This window comes from Antedon mediterranea, chromosome 2, assembly GCF_964355755.1.
Source record: "Antedon mediterranea chromosome 2, ecAntMedi1.1, whole genome shotgun sequence".
NCBI classification, from domain to species: domain Eukaryota; kingdom Metazoa; phylum Echinodermata; class Crinoidea; order Comatulida; family Antedonidae; genus Antedon; species Antedon mediterranea.
This window is the reverse complement of record NC_092671.1, coordinates 688,277-700,413: the sequence shown is the minus strand read 5'-3', so window position 1 is coordinate 700,413 and position 12,137 is coordinate 688,277.

Below are 12,137 nucleotides of genomic sequence, written 5' to 3'. Positions count from 1 at the left end.
AAGCGCCGAGTTAACCAATGACAAGCGACAATCGAATCATCCATCGCTTGTTATTGGTCAATTGCTTGCGTTGCTTTTCCGTCCTTGCGTTGCGTCCTATAAGTTGGAAACAAGCCATAATTTTAATAGCTCACGTCATCATAATGATTGAACCATACTGCGCAACCTTTCTGATCAAATACCCTTATCTTTTGCAGCAAAGAATCCATGCGCCAACATTAACTGTCAAAATGGTGGAAACTGTATATCAAACCTTAACACGTGCACTGGTACATGTGATTGTCCTACGTGTTATATGGGCAACCGTTGTCAAACCGGTAAGTAGCATTCAATATTCCAACTCGTTTTTTTCTGGGAAAAAGAGTTAACACATTCATTTATCAACATCATAAGAGCGCGTGACAGTAAAATCTTCTTTCATTTAATGGGAGGAAAGGAAGAAGGGAAGGAAAGGAAAGGAAGAAGGAAAGGAAGCACAACATTATTAAACGCGCACGTCAAATGTCAGTACCATAATATAAACAGCATTTTAAACGCGCGCGTGACAAATATGATAGTATCATAATTAACAGTGTTTAAACGCGCGCATGACATATATGAATCATCTGTGTTTAATGGCAGTAAACCTATCATACTTTTTATCTGTGTACTCACATGAAAAATTCAATCTAACTTGTGCTTCCTGTGTAACATTTATCCAACATGCAACTTTGTTTTTGTCCTTTGCAGCCAAGAATCCATGTGCCAACATTAACTGTCAAAATGGTGGAAACTGTGTATCAGATCTTAACACGTGCACAGGAACATGTGATTGTCCTACGTGTTATATGGGCAACCGTTGTCAAACTGGTAATATATTATACAATATTTAAATAAATTAATACAATTGATATAAAACCATTATTTATTTACCATTCGTATTATTTAATTATAGCTAAGAACCCATGTGCTCAAGTGACATGCCAAAATGGAGGAACCTGTGAATCAGACCTAACGTCATGTACCGGCACGTGTAAATGCAGAAGTTGCTTTACTGGACGATTTTGTCAAACACGTAAGATATATTGACTTCTTTAAATCCATCTGTACATATGTCAAACACGTAAGATATATTGACTTCTTTAAATCCATCGGTACATATGTCAAACACGTAAGATATATTGACTTCTTTAAATCCATCGGTAGGTTTATAAGCGAGGTTCCTCAGTTATTGTATCTATTTCTAAACTACAACTTTTTAAGCGTTTTATGCTTTCAAAAATCTTTTTGTGCAATAATGTGTGTGTTACTCTATTTTGTAATGTTTGTTTATATTTTGTATATATATATATATGTTTTAAATTGTACTAATATAATTATTTGCCAATCTTTTAGAAGAATTTATATTATTATTTTATATGATAATGGACAAATAAAGCTATTTAGTATTCAGTATTCAGCTATATTATATAGTTTTGGTTATTTGTTACTGTAGGCCTATATAGCAAATGGTCTTCCCAATTCCTGAATTCTGACTTTACTAGACCAGATAATATTTGATAGTTCATGCCTATTTGTTAGGAAATAGCAAAAACCCACAAGATGCATATGCAGGTCTACAAAAATAGCGTACCGGTAATTATCACCGTTATAGTAGGTACTCACTCATTTATTTGGTTGATCTCACGAACTTGTGCTTAAGTAAGTGTGCTTAAATATTAGTGTGCTTAAATTCAGATGATTAAACTAAAATACATGAATGTAATGCTTGTTAATTATAGGAACAAACCTGTGCAGGAATGTTAATTGTCAGAATGGTGGTACATGCGTACAAAATGATGATACTTGTACAGCCACATGTGAATGTAGAACATGTTTCAGAGGAAACCGTTGTCAGACACGTAAGTAAATGCCAATAAATGCACATAATACAAAAGAATATATAATATATTCTTTGATAATACTAAATTATGAATAACGCCTCTCTCAGCATTGTAAATTGTAAACGGACAAAATGGGGCCACGTGTAGCGCGAATGTGAAAACAAGTGATATTCCTGTCAAAACACATGAGTAAAGAACCACGATGTTAAACATTATAATTATGATCACATGTTTAGACTTATATTATACTAGACCTATCTATATAGCACTTTAAAATATCACATTTTTAAATAACGAACAATTTTTAAAACACACATCCTTTATGACACTATTGACGTTCCATAGGCCGTAACGGCTCTGAAAGAAAAAAAAAACACACTTCATTTGCTATGATATTATTATTTCTATTTATCACTACTGAATTATAATTTATAACATTATATTAATTTACATTTAAAATTCAATATTTGTTTCACTATTACGATTCTTACTATTCTGCTAACATAATCAATACTAGGCCTATATTTACATTAGGCTACATTTTGTTGTATGTCTAATACGTACAATGATAATGAGTACATGGAGTACCACATACAGTAAAGTTACATGTTATATTTCTTACTCTAAAAATGCACTACTATACATTTCGGGAAAACGCCGAACGTTTTGCAATTATTTTATTGATCCAAACATCGGATGACCACCTGTTTTGCATGTTTCATTTACCATTCAATTTCACTGCATATTTAAAACTACCGATAGCTGTTGATATTTGCAATAATGTTAATTGTGAGAATGGAGGAACATGTGTAGCCGACCTGAATACGTGCTCAACATCTTGTAGATGTACTGAATGTTACACTGGAACCAGATGTCAAAATCGTAAGTAAATGAATTGAATGAATAATATTGAAGACATAATAAACAATTTTAAGAATTTTACAACCAAATGCTTGCAAAAACATACATAACAAGTATCTTACAATCTATAAACATATATACAAATTCTAAAGTATATTATTACTATCTTTGATTAATTGTTTAGCCATCAACATATGCCGAGGAGTGAATTGTCAAAATGGAGGAACGTGTAATGCTGATCTCGACAAATGTGAAACCTCCTGTACCTGCAGACCTTGTTTTACTGGAGCAAATTGTGAAACACGTAAGTTATTACCAAAATATAGCTTCGTTTCCGTTTAAAAAAAAGAGACACCTTGTTGTGGCTGAGATGAACAAATTAAGTCAAAGTAATCCAGATTATAAAAGTGACTTTCTATTAAAATATTTATTTCCATTTTCGTATAAACAAGAGGCGTAAATCAATGTAATAACGATGATCCAATATTGTGCAGACACAAAAATATATTCTAAAAATATGTATTCTATTCTAATGGGAAATTAGATTTGTATCTATATTTAAAAAGTCGTCAGTTTTCACACTAATAGCAATGTTATTATGAATGAACCTTTTTAATTAAATCCATTTGATATTATTATCCAGCCGTGGATATTTGTAGCAGCGTCAATTGTGAAAATGGAGGAACATGTGTCGCTGACTTAGCCACCTGTAGTACCTCATGCAAATGTAGATCTTGTTTCACCGGGAGGACGTGTCAAAAACGTAAGTTCTCTTTTAGTAATTATTTCGCCAAATTTAAAATAGGCCTACAGTACAAAGTAACACATAAAAACAGTACAAAAGTAAATCAATGAGGCAGGATCACCTAAAAGTTATAAATAAAAATAACTGTCGAGAGACTCTCAACATAGAAATACTTACATAAAATCACTATAAATTTACACTTGTTTAGTGGCAAAATAAAGGTAACGATTGAAAGGTGGACGTTCGTTTACAACTTGCTAGAACTCGTGGCCCGGTTGGTTTTCTATATCTACGAGTGCTTCTCAAAATTCTCTTTTAAAATATCTAGATAACCCCTAAGTAACTGATTTTACATTGATTATAAATGTTTGTGCTTTTTCCCCCAAAAGAGGTTAACATTTGCAGTGGTGTGAACTGCCAAAATGGCGGAACGTGTCAAGCTGACTTCATGACCTGTCAGACATCATGCACGTGTAGATCTTGTTTTACCGGAGATGAATGTCAAAATGGTAAGCCAACAAAAAAAAAAGGAGGGCTACGTTACAATAACCATCATCGAATATAATGAAAACCATTTTTCAAAATACTTATCATGTTAGAATGACAATGATTATATTTTCTACTTCTTTTCAGCCGTAAACATTTGTAGTAGCGTTAACTGCCAGAATGGAGGAACATGCGTAGAAGATTTGAACACCTGTACCACATTATGTAGATGCAGACCTTGTTACACAGGAGACAATTGCCAAATACGTACGTTAAACGTACAAACTTTCTAATTATTGTTGTGTTTCGTCCAAATATTAAACAAACTTTGAACGAGAGAGAGAAAGAAAGATGGCGATAATGATATTGAGAACAATAGTTTAATATGCTGATGTTTTTGATGTAAATAAAATATAAACAATTAATTTGACTTATAAAAATATTTTTTAGCTCTAAATATCTGTGAAGGTGTTACATGTGAAAATGGTGGCACATGTAGAGCAGATTTAAATAGATGTGAGACCAGCTGTTCATGTCGTTCCTGCTTTACTGGAAACAAGTGTCAAGATGGTAAGCATTATGTTTCTTGTAAATTGTTCAATAAGGACAAGGTGGCGGTAATGTCTTTCTTGAATTTTACAGCTCTGTCTACACTAGCAAACTGACGAAAAAAAATTTGCCCAATTATGGTAGTGATATGATGTCATCTTGTCTATATATAGCCACATCACACATTCTTTTTGTCAAATGAGTTTGGTAGTGTAGACAGAACTTAATACTATTATTTCAAAATATTTAAAATGAATGTCACAGTGGCCAAAAAAGTGCAACTATATTGGCCTACACAAGTTCTCAAAATCACTGTTGGTTTTATTGTTTTAATGTATATATACAAAATATTTTGCAATAATTATTAATGTTTCATTTATAAGTATTTCTTTGTTTTTTCTTCAGCCGTTGATATCTGTAGCAATGTTCGCTGTGAAAATGGAGGAACATGCGTCCCAGATCTTGCTACATGTACAACCTCGTGCAGATGTCGATCGTGCTTTACTGGAAACAGATGCCAAACTGGTAAGCTTATTACTTTTATGAAACTAAATTTAGTACGTAGTACGAATTCTACATTCTAGTCTCCATTATCTAACGTCAAGCACCAGACCATTATTTTATTGGATGTTTATTCATGGTGATTCCACCAAGGCAATCTAACAACAGGATTCTGAGCTCCGGAGATCAAAGAGTGGTCATTTCCATTTCTAAAGCTATTGCTATCTGCCGCGGAGAATATGTACATTGTACTGTTGCTATTTATCGCAGCCAGACAAAAGCTCAAAGGACTGTTACGAGTTCCGATCTTAGCAAGGCAGGCTTAGTGTCCTGTTGTTGTCCTTGGTTCCACTAAAAGTAAGTCGGTTGTTACAACTAGGAGATTAAACAGTACAATGAGATTACATCTCATGGTGTTAGGTTCTACTGCTAATACTACTTTGTTCATCATCAGCTATTGACATTTGTGCCAACGTTAATTGTGAAAATGGAGGAACATGTGTGGCTGATCTTGGAACATGTTCAACGTCGTGTGTCTGTAGGTCCTGCTATACTGGAAATAGATGTCAAAATCGTAAGAACGTTTTGTCAAGAATTAGTTAATTTCTGATGAACCAAATCATGCTCTTTTTAAGCATAGGCATAACTAGTTTATTCGAACGTGGTATTTTGATGTAAACTAAATGATGTTCTTTTAAGCTCTGTCTACACTACCAAATGCCCAAATATGGTAATGATATGATGTCATCGTGACTATATTATGGGCAAATCACATTTTTTAATCCCTGTATGTTTTATTACTCAATTAATCGAATATGATGACATGATTGTATTTTGCAGCTGTTGATATCTGTCGCTCAGTAAATTGCCAAAATGGAGGAACGTGCGTTGCTAACCTGGGCACATGTACAACATCCTGTAGATGTAAATCGTGTTACAAGGGAGACAAATGTGAAACACGTAAGTCAAACTGTTATATCATATATACATAATCAGATGCTTAGCCTATACGTACTAGATGATTTTCTTCTTCTAGCCAATCCATCTCACATACGTCAGAGGCATCTTCCTCGGTTACTTCATGTGACAAATCACATAAAGTTTTATAGTGTAGACAGAGCTCTACTTCAATTTTTCTGACTTCAATTAAATCAACTGTGTTTCATTTTGCATTTAGCTGTTGATATATGTCAAGGAGTAAATTGTCAAAATGGCGGAACATGCCGTGCAAATCTTAACAAGTGTGAGACCTCTTGTACTTGTAAACCTTGTTTTACTGGAGCAAATTGTGAAATACGTAAGTAAAACAGATACCATACGTAACGTTACGTTAAATACATCACAGGTGCTACAAACTCATGAGGTTGCTATTATTTCTCTAAAATCGTCACCGACATTTTACCCATACTTATCCAACATCCATAGACCAATATACACAAACCAACAATAGTCTATAAGTGAGATACCTACTTGTATAGTAATGATGGCATGTAGCGGCAGTATCTCTCGAAATAGACTAATATTGTGTTGTTTGCAATATCCAACAGTTATTTAGTATGAACCCAGCATATACATGTCAATGTGTAATGTCTTATCCTAAGTCAGTTGATCTCCAGGTGTGTATATATTAGTTGATCCAGTCGTAAGTATATGCAAATGAATAATATATATATATTGAAATAAATCACTTTTATGTGCACGTATTTAAACACATCAATCTATATCAATTAAAAACATGTGATCATAATTATTTGTTTTTCATTAATGTATTTATTTATCACTCTGCAGTACTACCAGTACCATGAATAAGTACGGCTTGGTGTTTACTACCAGTACCAATATGAATAAGTACGGCTTGGTTTCCACTGGGACGCAACGCAACGACGTAGTTCGGACCAGCCATCGCTTGTGATTGGTCAAATTACTTACGGTGGGCTTACGTCGTCTTTGCGTTGCTTCCTAGTGGGAACCAAGCTTAAGTACGCTAATTAGTACATCTTTGTTTACAAAACAACAAAAACACAAATTCAGATCATGGAACTGTAATTAATTTTATTTACCAGGTATTCCAATCTGCAACAGTGTTGAATGTTTAAATGGCGGAACTTGTAATGCTGATTTTAATACATGTTCAACATCATGCACCTGTACCAGTTGTTACACTGGGGATAATTGCCAAAACGGTAAGATATATTTAATGTTTAATTTACTAAGAATTAATGCATTTTAAAATAGGAGGCCTAACTTTGAGTAAACCCAACAAAAACGTAGTATGGAATTATTTCTTTGTTTAAAATGAATTCTACAGACAGTAGTCCTACTGTATATATATATTTGACGTAAATGTATACTGATATATTCAGTACATTTGAGAACACTCGGATGTTGTCGAACCCACGCCCACGAATCCCATATTAGTAGCCCCCGACCTTTATACCACTAATCCTGGTTGACTAGAATTCGAGTGAGCAGTGAGTAATGTATTGTTATCATTTCTAAAGCTGTTGATATCTGTCGTGGAGTACGATGTCAAAATGGTGGAACTTGTAACGCCAATCTTGACCGATGCGAAACCTCTTGTCAATGTAAAGCTTGCTTCGCTGGACCGCAATGTCAAGTTGGTGAGTAACCCTACAGCATCTATTTTGAGGGGGAAGTTATGCCCTGTTCACACACACAATTGTTGCATGTTTGCCGCAAACACCAACATGTTTATAAACAGTATTGGTAACAATTAACTTTGAAGGGCCGTTCATACTGTACAGTATTAAACTGTGCAAGTTTGCCGCAAACCTACTTATAGTAACAGAAGAAACTATGGAATAGAGGCTTGTAAAGTATTTTTGTTTTAATAAATATTTTTCAGCTTTGAATCCATGTGACGGAAATAGTTGCCAAAACGGTGCTACTTGTGTAAAGAACATTGAAGAGTGTTCTTATGAATGTAGATGTAGAAAATGCTTCTTCGGCGATAACTGCGAAAGCGGTAAGTGTGTAAAAGAGATTACTCTGGTTGACTTGTTCCACTATCTTCCCATCTACTTATAGGCTAGTTGGAAGTAACCATCTAACCAAGTCTCCACATCCCAATTGCTTGAAGGGGTAACCCTCCCAATAATCACCCTTAAGCTTGGTTCCCACTAGGACGCAATGTAAGGACGTAACGCAACGTAAGTGATTTGACCAATCATTGGCGATGGATTATTCGAACTACTGTCGCTTGTCATTGGTCAACTCGTTTGCGTTGCGCTTACGTCGCGCTTCCGCCGTTGTGTTGCTGCGTCCTAGTGGGAAGAACCAAGCTTAAGGCCAGGATGAACGCGCAACGCCAATCATGACGCGATGGATTATCTATATCGTTGTGTCGCGTCCAAAAGTGGAAACCCAGCTATGAGGTTTGACTCCGTCCGTTATACAGTAGGCCTATGAAGTACTGTAATTATCGTTTTATAGTTACTTTTACCATACAATTTAATTCAACTTACAGCTAGAGATCCATGTGCAAACAACGATTGCCAGAATGGTGCTACATGTGTACCAAAATTGGATACATGTAGTTTCACATGTAAATGTAGAGACTGTTACAAAGGAGACAAATGCCAAACAGGTAGGCTATAGTTACATTAAATGTTTGATCTGTGACATCTTCTTACCTACTTAGCATTTTATTATTCCTTCGGTCCAATGCAATCATTGTAATATCCAACTGGGGTTGGGATACATCAACATCCATCCTACCACAATTAAGTAATTAGTTACTGTAACTTAGTAGACCCGTTTGTTCTTCAGGAAGGACCCTCCATGTTTCTTTTAAGAATTTACTTTGTACTAGTTTAAATTTAAAAATTATTATTTATTTCTTATGAACAGCCAAAAATATATGTGCTGGAGTAAACTGTGGCTTCGGCGCTAACTGCGTAGCCGACTTACAAACATGTACAACCGACTGTGAATGCAAGAAATGCTATACTGGTGATAACTGCCTTAAACGTAAGTTTGACACTTCCAACCATGATTAAAATCGTGCGTAGGCGTCAACATAAGTTACTAACGCGTTTTAATAAAACATTTTAGAGTCATTGAAAATGTTAAATAATCGACATGGATTGTTGTTGTTGAAGTCTAAAATTGTATTTTAAACTAAAGCTTTATAATGAGATAGAGTTCATGTATTGTAAACCAGTAAAATAACTTAACTAAGACAGTTCTTTCAAGATGTCTGCTAGACTTCGTCAGTCGTCAGTTGTTGTGTGTTATGATGCCAATTGGGCTCTTTTGCAGATGAAATGTTTTCACATAACTAAAGCGTGTTTGTCTATATTTAGGAATCAACCCATGTGATGAAAACAGTTGTCAGAATGGAGGAGTGTGTATTCCAGACGCACGTGATTGCAACAAGTTCATTTGCCGATGCGCCCATTGCTTCACTGGAGACAGATGTGAAATCAGTAAGAATCATTTGTAAAAGGCTAACATTGAACCAGGGAATTGTTGCAGCAAATTGCTATGCGCGTAAATGCTGATGCGTATATTCCTTGTTTCTATGGACGCAATTATAATATGACTACTTGGCAGTGGTAGTCCCCAGAAAAAAAACTTGAACGGTTTTGGTCACCGTACAACCAAAATCGAGGACTTGTATGGTCCCAATGCTAACGGTTGTATTTAGATTTGTATACAAAGTGCCTTGTACGCAACCAGATCTTTACTTCATTTCTAAAAATGAAATTTAAATATACTAGTACTGTGCATTATATTGAGAGGTGTAAATAAATTAGGATTAATAATGAATTACATATTATTCTACATTCTATATCTTAAATTTCAGATCGATCCGAATCTTCATGCAAGAACAACCCATGCAACAATGGAGGTACATGTGTAATTGATCCACGTTCTTGCCAAGCATCGTGTCAGTGCAAACCATGCTTCGATGGTAGATTCTGTCAAAGTAAGTCACGTTTTCTTTCACGACAACCATGCTATCCCTCAACACACAAAAAAAGCGCTAAGTTCCAGCGAGTAATGGAAATAAAATAATAGATAAATCATTTTAAATGATGATGCCAATTGAAAGAGGTTTGTAGATATCTGCTTTAGACGCAAAATACATCTATTATAAGTTTCACTTTTATATTATGTTATTATTATTATTGATATTGTATTATTTCCACAGAGCACGCAGACAACCCATGTGACAGCCGGCCATGCCGCAATGGTGGTACATGTGTTGGCGGCAGTGGCTGCAGTGATTACACCTGTAATTGTAGATATGGATTTTCTGGTCCAAATTGTGAACAATGTAAATAAATTGGTATTCTTATGATATTTGATTGGCAGTTATGTTGCTGTTTCACGCTCAAACAAGTCAAGCATGTCGACAATGCATGATGCACTCTCCATTGCGATTATTAGTCTAGGTTTTGGACGGCGATTATTTTATTATTGGTAAAAAGATAAATGTTTTGGCACACATGGCGTTTCATGCGTATAATACTTGAGGTGTGTAAAATCTACAGACAAAAATCCAAACGACATAAAAAAGACAATATACAAGTCTATGCGATTCTGCTCAGTAACTCATTTTGGAAGATATTTTGCGAATTAGAATATAAAACTTAAAAATCGAAATAACATAGAAAAGACAATAACTAGAAACTATAAAGTCTATGCGATTCTGCGCAGTAACTCCTTTTTGGAAGATAATATTGCGAATTAATATATCATAGGCATAATTTGTTTTAGTTTTATATTCAATATTCACATTTATTTACTCATCGTTTATAAATACAGTTTCATAGCATAAATGATGGCAAGGATCCTGCATAGAGAAGTTTACACTTCTGTTTTCGCAGGACCCTTTTACATAAAAAACATAAAACAATAAACACAACATAATAGATACAAAATTAAAAAAAAAAAAAAAAACATTTCCTATATACATTTTAGAGTTGTTCATCAGCAAAAAGCGATACTGTTTTTCTAACATGATTATTTATACATTTTGTCTTAAAAAAGAAGATATTCAGTTTATTACTTCCAGTACATGTGGATTCTAATAAGGATTATTAATATATTTGTTTCTTTTTCTACAGCAAACACAGGAGGATATTAGAGTCACTGTTTTGTTGTTTACTCACAAGTTCCAGGTTCCGAACATGAATGTTAAAGAAGTCGTCGTTTTAATTTCATGATATACACACTGTAATATTTCAATACGAGATATTATTTAATTGCAACAGTACGAGTAGTATCTTAAAAGATCAATAATAAAAATGTCCGGAAATCATGATATTTTGTCCCTTGTATTTAATAATATCCAACAGTGCTAGTTAAACCAACGATCAATGAAAAAAATGTCCCGAAATCATTCTATTTTGTCCCTTATTTTTATATGCAACAGTTCGAGTAGTAATTTAATCAAATTATTCTATTTTGTCCCTTATGTTATATGCAACAGTTCGAGTAGTCAATTAATCAAATCATTTTTTTGTTTGGTGTTTAACCAGTGTGTTGCTCCATGGTTAGTTACAGCACACAAACACGAAAACGACACAGATACAGAAACGGGGGATACATTTTTCTTGGGTTATAATTACAATGATAATTTATTGATGTTGACGATACTTTACGTAGAAATAAATAAAGCAGAGTATTTAGAAATAGTTCAATTGTGTTTAATATATTTGTTGTCTGTTTATATCCACACTCCACATCCACATGATATGCATTACCCATAAGGTTAGTACCTGTGTGCCTAAATTCATTTTATCCGTAGGCTAAGACCTGTATTAACCGTCTCCATTTTAAAAATAAAATGCCTTGAATTATTATAACATTAAAATTAACTATTATAGCCTTTTATTTTGAATTATTGTACACGCGCCCCAGAATAAATATGAAGTTAGGTTCAGTTTCGGAAAAGTCTATAATACAATTATTATTTTCAATTTTGTGTTGACAATTATGGTAATATATCAACATTTTTCAATTGGAACATACACTATTTCACTATGTGACTTGATTCGCGACATTATAGAATGCATTTGATGATATCGATTGACAAACAAAACTTTATACACACGACACTAATCCAACAAGTATATAAAAAGTTTTAAAAAATTACCATCTGT